Raw genomic sequence first — 12,639 nt, 5'->3', positions numbered from 1 at the left:
TTTACAGAATCATGCAATCATCAAGACAATGAATTGTAGAATATTTTCATCACCTCCAAAATAAACTTTATACCCTTTAACTATCACCTCTCAATCCTTACAGCCCCCTCTAGCCCTAGGTAGCCACGAATTACTTTCAGTCTCTAGAGACATTCATATGCTAGACATTTTATATGAATGGAATCATATAATATGTGGTCTTTTATGACTGGCTTCTTTTATTTAGCATAATGTTTTCAAGGTCATCTATGTTGTAGCATGTATCAGTATGCCATTCCTTCTCATTGATAAGTCATATTCCATCGTATAGCTATACTACATTTTGTTTCTTCATTCATCAATTGATGGACATTTGGATTATTTTCCCTTTTTGACTATGATGAATAACGTTGCTATTACCATTCTTGTTTGTGTTTATGAATGGTCATATGTTTTTATTTTTCCTAGGGGTACAATTGCAGTTGAGTGTTTCTATCCTGAAAGGTTGTTGGATTTTGTCAAATGCTCTTTCTGCATTTATTGAGTAATTGTGTGGTCTTTCCCCTTCATTCTATTGATTAAGTGTATTACATCAATTGATTTTTGAATGTTAAATTAACCTTGCATTCCTAGGACAAAACTCATTTAGTCATGGTGTATAATCCTTTTATATGTTGCTGAGTTCAGTTTGCTAATATTTTGTTGAGGATTTTTACATTTATATTCATAAGAGATGTTGGTCTGTAGTTTTATTTTCATGTGAAATTTTGTCTGGTTTTGGTATCAGAGTATTTCTGACCTCATAGAATGAGTTAGGAAGTTTTCCCCACTTTTCTGTTCTTTTGGAAGAGTTTGGGAAGAATCGCTGTTAATTATTCCTTAAATGTTTGGTAGAATTCACCAGTGAAGCACCTGGGCCTGAGCTTTTCTTTGTGGGAAGTTTTTAAAAAGTTTTATTACTAATTCAATCTTTTTACTTATTATACATGCCACTTGAATTCTTCTTGAGTCAATTTTACTAGAAATTTATCTATGTCATCTAAGTTATCTAACTTATTGAGATACAGTTGTTCATAGTATTCCCTTATAATTATTTTTATTTCTCTAAGTTTGGCAGTAATGTCCCCTCTTTCATTTCTGATTTTAGTAATTTGAGTCTTCTCTCTGTTTCTTGATTAATCTAGCTAAAGGCTTGTCAATTTTTTTGGTCTTTTCAAAGAACCAGCATTTGATTTTATTGATTTTCACTGTTTTTCTATTCTTCATTTCATTAATTTCCACTTGAATCTTCAAGATTCCCTTCTTTCTGTTTGGTTTATGTTTAGGATGCTCTTCTTTTCCCAATGTCTTAAGGTGGAAGGTTAAATTATTGACTTGAGATCTTTCTACTTTTTATACAGGCATTTACAACTATAAAGTTCCCTCTAAGTACAGTTTTAACTGTATCTCATAAATTTTGATACGTTGTGTCTTCATTTCTGTTCATCCCAAAGTGTTTCATAATTCCGCTTGCGTTATGGGTTAAATTGTGTACCCCCTACGCCAAATGCCTATGTTGAAGTCTTAAGTCCCTGTATCTAAGGTGTGACTTTATTAGGAAATAGGATCATTGCAGATGTAATTAGTTAAAATAAGGTCACAGTGGAGTAGGGCGGGCCAGGCCTCCAATATAACTAGTGTGCTTATAAAATGGAGAATTTTGGACAGACATGAATACAGGGAAAACGGTGATTGGAGTTATTTAGCCATAAGTCAAAAAACTACCAGAAGCTGGGCAAGAGACAGTCTTGGACAGTCTTTTGAGAAAGTCTGCACTATATCTTGGATCAATGTACAGAAGGGTTCTATGTACTATTGGCTCTGAAACAGTGACGGGTCTGAGATGTTACCCTACTTGCACAGTCACAAAAACACAGACACACACACACACACACACACACGCACACATGCAGAAACACTAGAACTCTGGATCAGAGGAAATGCCCATTTATTTACTTACAGAACTTCTTAGTAGCAGTTCTTAGAAGGTACATTCTAAAGTATTTAGGTTAAAAATATCGTGATGTCTGCAATACATTTTTTGTAATAGCTTTATAAGATGCAATTCACTCATTTAAACTGGAATAGATCCTTCCCTAGCATCTTTAGAGGGAGAATGACCTGGGAACACCTTGATCTTGAACTTCCAGACTCCAGAACTGTGAGATAATAATGTTTTTTTAACTACTCAGTTTGTAGCACTTTGTTATGACAGCTCTAACAAACTAATACATTCTCTGATTTTTCTTCAACACATTCGTTTTTATACAGGAGTGTGTTGTTTAAGTCCATGTATTTGTGAGTTTCCCAAATTTCTCTCTGTCATTGTTTTCTAACTTGACTACATTTTAGTCTGACAACATACTGTTTTAATAATTTTATTCATTTTAAATTTACTGAGGCTTGTTTTATAACCTAGCATATGGTCTATTCTGGAGAATGAGAAGAATGTGTATTCTGCAGTTCTTGGTTGTAGTCTATAGATGACCATTGATCTATTTGGTTTATATTGTTGTTCAAGTAATCTATCTCCTTGTTTACCTTGTGCCTAGTTCTTTTTCTTTTCCTTTTTTTTTTTGAGATGGAGTGTCACTTCTGTTGCCCAGGATGGAGTGCAATGGCGGCTCACTGCAACCTCTGCCTCCTGGGTTCAAGCAATTCTCCTGCCTCAGCTTCCTGAGTAGCTGGGATTACAGGTGTACACCACCATGCCCAGCTAATTTTTGTATTATTAGATGTAGACACGTGATTTCACCATGTTGGCCGGGCTGGTCTTGAACTCCTGACCTCAGGTGATCCACCTGCCTTGGCCTCCCAAAGTGCTGGGATTACAGGTGTGAGCCACCGCGCCCAGCCTACCTTCTGCCTAGTTCTGTCTATTATTGAAAGTGGGGCATTGAAGACTCCAAATAGTATTATTCAATTGTCAATTTCTTCTTGTCTTAGTTCAAGCTGCTATAACAAAGTATTATAGACTGGATGACTTATAAACAACAGAAATTTATTTCTTACAGTTATGGAGGTTGGAAATAGAGATCAGGGGCCAGCAGGTCAAGCTCTGGATAGGGGCCTTTCCAGACTGCAGACAGCTAACTTCTTGTTGTTTTCCTCAATGGCAGGAAAACAGCAAACTGGCTCTCTGAATTGTCTTTTACTAGGGCTCAAATCCTATTCATGAGGGTTCCACCCTCATTACCTAAGTTAGGGCCCAAAGGCCCCAACTCCTAATATCATCGCATTTTGGGGTTTGGAGTTTCAGCATATGAGTTATGGGGGACACAAGCATTCAGTCCGTAACAGCCTTCATTTCTGTCGGTTTTTGCTTTATGTATTTTGGGGCTCTCTTGTTAGATATGTATGTTTGTAATTATTATATCTTCCTGATGGATTGACATTTTTATTATTATAAAATGTTCCTCTTTATCTCTAATAGCATTTTCTGTTTTAAAGTCTATTTTGTCTGATATTAGTTCAGCCACTCCGGCTTTTTTATGGTTGCTCTTTAAATGGTTTTCTGTCTTTTACATATTTTTCTATCTATTTGCATATTTTCCCTATCTCTTTTAGTTTCAGTGTATTTGTATCTTTGAGTCTAAAGTGTGTTTCTTATAGACAGCATATGTTTGGATCTTTTAAAAAAAGTTTAGCCCAACAATTTCTGATTTTTGATTAGGCTGTTTAATTCATTTATATGTAATATTATTGATATCGTTGGATTTATGTCTGCCATTTTACTTTTTGTTTTCTGTGTCTCATGTCTTTTTTGTTCTTTATTTTCTTTATCCCTCCTTTACTGATTTATTTTACAGTAAGCAAACATTTGCTTGTGTTACGATTTAATTCCTCTGATGACTTTTTTCACTATGTTAAGTTATTTTCTTAGTGATTGGTCTAGGCCTTCTGATATATTGGTTAACTAGTCAGAGTTACTTCAGATTCTACATGAGACTTACAGTAACTTAATTTCAATTAGATATATAAATGTCACTTCTGTATAGCTCCATTCTCTTTCCCACCCTTCTGTGCTGTTATTGTTATACATATTGCATCTATAAATGTTACAAACCAAACAATACATTGCTATAATTATGTAATTATAACATTTAAGTATATGTATTTAATTTTTTTCTGTTTTTATTTTAAATTTTATGTATTTTAAAGAAGCTGAGAGAAGAAAGCAAGTATATATTCATAGCATCTGTTATATTAATCTACCAATTTACCATTTCTAGTTCTCTTCATTTGTTCTTGTGGATTTGAATTACCCGTCTGTTGTCAATTCTTGACTCCAATATTCCCACTCACATCTTTAGTGCTGTTGTTGGCAAATACAGAGACTCCTTAACTTATAATGGAGTTGTGTCCCAAGAAACCCATTGTAAGTTGAAAATGAATTTTATACACCTAAACTACCAGACATCAAAGCTTAGTCTAGCCTGCCTGAAACATGTTCAGAACACCTACATTAGCCTATAGTTGAGCAAAACCATCCAACACAAAGCCTATTGTATAATAAACTGTTGCATAACTTATGTAATTTGTTAAATACTGAAAGTGAAAAACAGGATGGTTACACAGGTGCTATCATAAAGCTGAAATATTGTGCCCAGGCCTGGTTGTTCACACCTGTAATCCCAGCACTTTGGGAGGCTCAGGTGGGTGCAGAAAAGCATTTGATCAAGATCCATTATCTGATTTTAAAAAATTTTAGCAAATTAGGAATTGAAATAAATCTCCTTAATTCAAGAAAGGGTATTTTAAAAATTGAAACAAACACCATGTTTAATGGCGCAGCATTAAGAGCTTTCCCTGTGAGATTGGGAAACAGACAAAAATGCCTGTTATCACCTTTCCTATTCAACAGTGTTCTGTAGGTCTTAGCCAATGCAACAAGGGAAGATGAAAAAAATAGAAATACACAATTTGGAAAGGAAAATATGAAACTGTCATTATTTGCAGACAACATGATTTTTATATGTAGAATATCTATAAGAATGTACAGATATACTGTTAGAATTAATAAGTACATTTATTAATATTGGATCCAAGGTCAATTAAAAAATAAATTGTATTTTATATATCCCAAACCAATAAAACTAATTTACAAGTTATAATTTATAATATCATCAAAAAGGAAATATTTGGAAATACATCTAAAATGTTCAAGACATATGTAAAAATCTACTGAAAATATTATATCACTAAATTAAATTATTAATAATTAAACACAAATGAAAACTAAATAAATTGAAGGAAATACTAGACCTATAGATTCACTGTTTATTGATGTACTTTTTTTATAGATTATAAGACTCAATATTGCAAAATGTTAATTCTCCAGCATCTAACTTATAGATTCTAAACAATTTGAATTAAAAGCCCCAAAATTTTCATTGTGATTTACCAGCTGACTCTAAAATGTATGTGGACATGCAAAAGACCAAAAATAGCCAAACCCAAGAATGAGAGGAAATTATTCTACCCTATAGAAAGACCTATAACGATACAGTAATTTTTAAAATTACAGTAATTGCACTAAGTGTGGGATTGGTACAAATGGATAAATAGACCAGTGGAACATAATAGAGAGTCTGGAAACAGAGCAACACATATACGGACACTTGAATTTTATAAATGCAGAGACCTGGTGGAAAAACAGTCATTTCAATAATGGGTGCTAAATTTATTGGTTATCTACTTTAAGAATAAAAGAAAGCTTCACTCTTTCTTTACGCTATACACAGAAATCAATTCTAGGTGGACTGTGCAATGTGAAAAGTAAAATGATAAAGCTTTTAGAAAATAACATAGGAGCATTTCTTCATGACCTGTGGGTAAGAAAATTTTTTTGAACAGAAAAGGCAATAACATTAAGTCAAAAGATTGATAAATTGGACAACCTAATAATAAGAATTTCTGTTCATCAAAATATCTCATTGAGAGAGTTTTTAAAGCTACAGAAAGGGAAAATATGGGAATGCATATTACTAACGAAGAAATTGTTTCCAGAGTTTACATAGAATTCCTGCAAATCAAAAAGAAAAAGATAAACAACACACTAGAAAAGTGGGCACAATTTTCTATTAGGCTATTCACAAAAGAAGATATTTAAGGGGCCAAAAAATGTAGGAAAAGATATTCAACCTTGTTGGTTTTCAGGGAAATGCAAATTAAACCACAATGGGATACAACCCACTGAAATGGCCAAACTTAAAAAGGCTGATGCTACCAAGGAATAGGAAGAGATATGAGCAACTATAATTCCCAAGAATGCCTGGTGGTAATGTAAATTGGTGCAACTTCTTTGTAAGACTGGCATTATCTATTAAAATTGAATATATGTATGTACTCTGTAACCAAATAATTTCACTCCTAGCTACGGAACCAACAGCAAAGCATACCCACGTGTGTCAAAAGACATGAACAATAATGTTCTTATAACATTAGTCAGCCAAAACTAGAAACAACCAAAGCCCATCAAATATAGAATGGATACATAAATTGTGAGTGTGTTCACCTGGTTATAATTCATCAAGCTGAACACTTTATGATTTTCTATATAGTGCACATTGCTATACTTCATGTATACTTCATATGCTATACATCAATTAAGTGGGTGTTGCATTTTTTTTAAACCTGATCTGGGGAACTGAGCAGAGTTTCAGCTGAAAGACACAAATCAGTATCATTTCAGGTCAAGTGATCAAAGCCTCTACCAATTTCACCACATGGAAACTTAAAAAAATTTAAGACTTTTTTTTTTTTAAGGAGGAAACAAACTCTTTTAAAGTCTGACCCTGCATGCCGAAAGCTATGAAATGATGACAAATGATGACGCAGATCTTTGTCTGCGCTCTAACATTCGGACATGATATATGATGATATTTCAATGATATTATCAATGATAATTGGGAAATATCTCAGATGAGGTTTCTGACCCTCCTTACTCATTTCTTGAACTCTTGGTTACTTTTCATATTTGCGAATTACTGCTAAGCACATACTAGCATTAAGTACATCAACATTCCTCAGAACAAATGTTAGAGCGAATACAAAACCTGTCCTCTTACCTAGAACATATGGTTTTAACAACAACAGTGATAATTTTTCATGTACCAGAGATGAACAGTTTGGCTTGTGTCTTTTTAATGAATTCAATCTGTTCTTAGTCCCGGGCTTGTAGTACGCCTCTTTCTTCCTGAATGGCTCTCAAAAATGAAATGACAATCTGTAGATGTTTCCCTTTACCACCAAGGGTACTAATGTTTTGGAAGACATGGGAACAGATGAAAGTATTTGCTTCTGGGAATGGAAATTACAGATGGATAGAATCCCATTACAATGAGCTTCATTGGCATTTTCTATTGAACAATTAGCCCTTGCCTAAGTGGAAAGGCTTTCCACCACATTCTGAAGGGAGCAAGGCAAAGTGGGATTTTATTTATTCCAGAAAAAAAATTTCATATTTCCAGCCTCTTTAAGTTTCAGATAGGTGTGTTCCTTTTCCAGACAAGACGCCTTTTCACATCTAAGGCTAAGGCTGTGTGTGTGTGTGTGTGTGTGTGTGTATGAAAGAGAGAGGGAGGGAGTGTGTCTGTGTCTGTGTCTACACAATATGTATTCCTGAACCTGGGCCTGGAGTATAAATGTGAATATAAACTAGATATTTATTAGGGATTCTTATTTAATTCATTACGTTAACAAAATGTTTTAAAAGTCCAATTAATTTAATCTAATTTTTAATATAGCGGAAGTTGCATGCCATAAGATTGCATGACAAAGTGCTATAAATGATATAATTCATTTGAAGCAAGATTTTGTAAACACATGCACAATAAAAATTGCCAGGTGTCTCTTGTTTTGTAGATGTTGTCATTAGTCAAAAGTAAGCAACATGCAAGTAAAAATACAAAAAAAGACATGTTATAAAATAGTCCACAATATTGATGGCACACCTCCTTTTGGTGGATGCTCTCAGACCTTTTAGAATAAAACATGCTGAAATACCACCAGTTATTCCGTGTTCCTCTGTTCACAAAGATTCTGGGCTTGGCCAAGCTTTGCTCAAGAGCCTTTTCCTAGGCCCATCTGTGTACTCCCTTGTAAAATCCAGTTTTAGAAAAAGAACCCTTCTAAGTAAAGTTAGCCAGAACCTCCTACCCTCCGTATCTGATCATCCTTGATACCTGGTCGGGTTCCTCATCCTCCATCAGCCCCCAGATGATGTCTGATTGCCGTGGCTTGCCTTCTGCAAGAATCCTATTAGGTCAGGTTAGCCAGAATCCCCCTTACTCTGACATTTCCTCTTAGTAATTTTCTATCCACTGACCACCCTCCACCATTCCTTGGCTATAAGTTCACTTGCCCATGCTATGTTCAGAGTCAAGGCCAATTTCTCCCCACCATAGCAAGACTCCATTATAGTGGTCCCAAGACGATCACAATGGTCCTGAATAAAGACTGCCTTACGGCACTTTAAGAGGCATCACTGGATAATTTTTCTTTAACACTATCACTAGTTTTACTTAGTCCTTAAAAGGCAATATACTACTACTCAGAAACCCAAAGAACACATGGTTTATTTTCTATTATTGATATAATCTTGTTCTCAAACTTCCAGTCTACGTGTGTAGGATGCTTGTGGGAGGAGGAGAAACGGCTTGCCAAGTAAAGCTATCTCTTCTGGTTTGAATACTCTAGTCCAGGTAAATGTTCAGGTGTTCCAAGGTTTTCCCCTTTCCCTTCTCTTCCCTAAGACAGTGTTTGGATATAGATGCTTAGTGAGGGCCGTCTCAGGGTGGTGAGGAGATGGGGGCCTCTGGTCCCCAAGCCCAGCTCCTTGTGCTGCCTTCTGGATGATTGCTTGCCTCATTGTTGATGTCTCTAGTTACCTGCTCCCTGTGCACAGATGGCACTCAGTCGTGACACTTGTGGCTCATGAATTTGTGGTCTATTATTTTGGCTGACCAGGGCCAATAGACACCCCTCCCTTTCAGTCCTACCAGCTCTGGCTGGCATTTCTGGCTGCTATGGCTCTTAATTGTGTCCTCCAGAAGGGAGGAAAAGAATTTTCTCTCTACCCTTTATAGTTCTGAACTATAGTGCTTACTTCACAGTTCCTGTAACAAAAGACAGATTAGCAAGATAAAAATGAACAGAGGTTTATTAACATGTGTACCTCATGTATACAGTGGGAGAAAAACAGAGAAATAAGTGAATCTCTAGACTAGCTCTCCAAGAAGGAGTCTAAACTTCAGACTTAAATGCTGTCCCTTGTCTGAAACAAAGAGATGGCCAAGAAAAACTCCTTAAACAAAGGCAAGGCTTGTTATGCAGATTTCAAGTGATGCCTTCACCACTGCTCAAGAGTCTCTGGAGATTTAACAATCCTTTCCTTCCTGGTGCAGAGAGGGAGCATCCCACCAGGTGGAGAGAGGTCCTTTATAGATGTAAATTACTTTTACAGAAGGACAACTTTTCAGAGTTGAATTTATGTCTGCAGTTTCTCAAAATAACCAGCTCAAAATAATCAATGTGCCAAAGAGGTGTATTTTGGGGTGGCATATTCTGGTCTCCTCTAGTCATATTTTGGGGTAATGGGTCCCGAGCACCATCATTCCATCTGCTCTTGCTTTCTTCCTTTTCTTTCTCTCTTCCTTCCCCCATCACCCCTTCCTTCCCTTCTTTCTCCTCATCTACTCATACTTATTGGGTACCCAGTATAATCACACACTCTACTAGGCACAGGGAATCCATAAATAACCCTGAGGACCGAACTCTGACCTTTTTTCTCCTGTCCAAATTCCTATCTAAGGGGCCTGGGGAGTTAAATCCTATAAACCATAAAATCTCATTAAACAGATTTTTTTTTCTTAAAAAGAACTTTTTTTCCTATGGAAAAATCTGTATTTCAAATTCATGTTTACTATTAAATACAGAAATCTATCTTTCCGAATGAGGTTGCTTAGGTTCCAAATTATCCTAAAATCTAGCACCCAACTGATGTATTGAAAACTCTAGGCTTGGACAGGTGTGGTGGCTCACACCTGTAATCTCAGCATTTTTGGAGGCCAAGGTGAGTGGATCACTTGAGGCCAGGAGTCTGAGACCAACCTGGCCAACATGGCCAAACTCCATCTCTACTAAAAATACAAAAACCAGCCAGGCATGGGGCACATGCCTGTAGTCCCAGCTAAATGGATTTTAAAAAGTTAACCTGGTGTAATGTGGCTTACTTTCCAACCTAATTCTGGTATAGCATCACATGACAGGAGCAGACCTCCTTATCTTAACTCAGGCATTCCTTTCCAAGTCTTTAGGCAAAGCTTAAATCTCTCAACCAATTGTCAACAAAAGAATCCCTAAAACCCACCTATGGCTTGTAAGCCCCTATTTCGAGATGTCTCGCCTTTTTGGACTGAACCAATGTATCCCTTCTGTGTATTGATTTATGATATTGTCTGCAATTCCTGTCTCCCAGAAATATATAAAAGCAAACTGTAACCTGACTACCTCGGGCACACTTTCTCAGGAACTCTTGGGATTGTGTAGCCCCGGGCCATGATCACTCCTAATGGCTCAGAATAAACCTCTTAAAATATTTTGATAAAATTTGGTTTTTCCATCAGCCAACACTAAGATGCCTGCTCCTTGGAGCTTACGTTTTAATGATGGGAATCAGATAATGAGTGACAAGCAGAAATAAACAGATAGTATGTTAGAAGGCGATGAGTGCAATGAAAAAGAAAAAAAATTGAAGCAGAGTAAGTGATATCAGGTGCCAAGATGCAGGGATGGGGCAGGAATAGTGTTCCATGAAGTAACTGGGACAGGCAGGAGCAGCCAGGTTTTGTGGGACCCAAAGCTTATACAATCTGAAGGGCCTTCCTCCTTAAAAAACACAAACTTGGGGCTGGGCGCAGTGGCTCACGCCTGTAATCCCAGCACTTTGGGAGGCCGAGGCAGGTGGATCACGAGGTCAGGAGATCAAGACCATCCTGGCTAACACAGTGAAACCCCGTCTCTACTAAAAATACAAAAAATTAGCCAGGCATGGTGGTAGGCACCTGTGGTCCCAGCTACTCAGGAGGCTGAGGCAGGAGAATGGCGTGAACCCGGGAGGTGGAGCTTGCAGTGAGCCGAGATCCTGCCACTGCACTCCAGCCTGGGCAACAGAGCAAGACTCCGTCTCAAAAAACAAAACAAAACACAAACTTGGAACACAAAATTAGTCCCTAAAGTTAATATTTGACAATAGGTGAAAGATTTATACCAGCTGAAGGGAAATCAGAGTTTTGAATATGTATTTAGAATTAGAAAAGATTGCAAGTAATTACTGTAACAATGGCATTACAGGTCCCTATGTTCTGATTAGGCAATTTCCCAGGAATACTGACATAGAAATGCTTTCTAATCATAAACTGGCCTCATCTCTCCATGTTGTACAACTATGAGCAACTTCTAGCACACACAGGGCCTGTGGGAATGATGTACCCCAAAACTGAAGCTTCACTAGCTTCCCAGATCAATGTGCCTTTGCAGCTGTGTCTCACTGAGAAGGGGTATTTGCCCAGGAGAGAGAGAGTTAGCCAAGCATATAGATACCAGGAAGAAAATTGTCGCAGAAAGTGGAAGCACATTCCATCCAGAGCCTCCATCTGGAGGCTGCTCCAGATGGGCACTTTAGCAAGTGTTGGGGTGGCAAGGGGAGAGGCTGGCTAGTATCAGCTGGCTGTGCCATACTTTCTGCCTCCTTGCTGAATGCCTGTTCTGCCATGCAATGCAAAGATCTTCACGTTTTGTGTCCTCTTCCCCAGGTCTATCCATATGTATGTCTCTTCCCTAGACTTCCTGGTTCCCATTTTTCAAACTTATTCCTTCCATGTCCTTAACAAACCAGCAAAACCATTCTGAGAGTCCACAACCCAAAAGCTTATGCCTAAGATTCCATGCGTACACTGACCTTGAACCATGTTCTTCTCGATACAAAGGTATCACTAGGTGCTGTGTCCAGTGCTTGGCCCAGTGGGAGGACTTTTTCCTCATCACCATCTTTCAGAGCCATCTTCGGGTAGATCTGTCAAGTAGCAGTAGCCTATTTTTAGCTGGGATCAACATACTCCACTGACTCATCTTTGAGCCAGGCCATTTTTTTCTGTCTGTCCTCTGGCCATCAGTGTGAGATGAGGGAGGGATGATGGCGCACATATTCTTTTCTTAGAGCTCTCATAAAAAGTGCCACAAACTGGATGGCTTAAAACAATAGAAATTTATTATCTCACAGATCTAGAGGCTGAAAGTCTGAAATTAAGGTGTCAACAGGGCCAAAATCCCTTCAAAGGCTCTAGAAAAGAATGCTGTGCTTCCTCTAGTTTCTGGGGGCTTCATGTGTCTTGTGGCAGCGTAACTCCCGTTTCTACCTCCTTCTCTACATGGCCTTTCTCTCTTTTTTTTTTTTTTTAATTTTGGGACAGGGTCTTGCTCTGTCACCCATGCTGGAGTGCAGTGGCACGATCTTGGCTCACTGCAACCTCCGCCTTCCGGGTTCAAGCAATTCTTGTGCCTCAGCCTCCTGCGTAGCTGGGATTACAGGCCTGCGCCACTATGCCTGCCTAATGTTTG

The sequence above is a fragment of the Pongo pygmaeus genome, chromosome 3 (genome assembly GCF_028885625.2).
Source record: "Pongo pygmaeus isolate AG05252 chromosome 3, NHGRI_mPonPyg2-v2.0_pri, whole genome shotgun sequence".
NCBI lineage: Eukaryota > Metazoa > Chordata > Mammalia > Primates > Hominidae > Pongo > Pongo pygmaeus.
The sequence above is the reverse complement of the archived record's forward strand: the minus strand, read 5'-3'. Positions refer to the sequence as shown.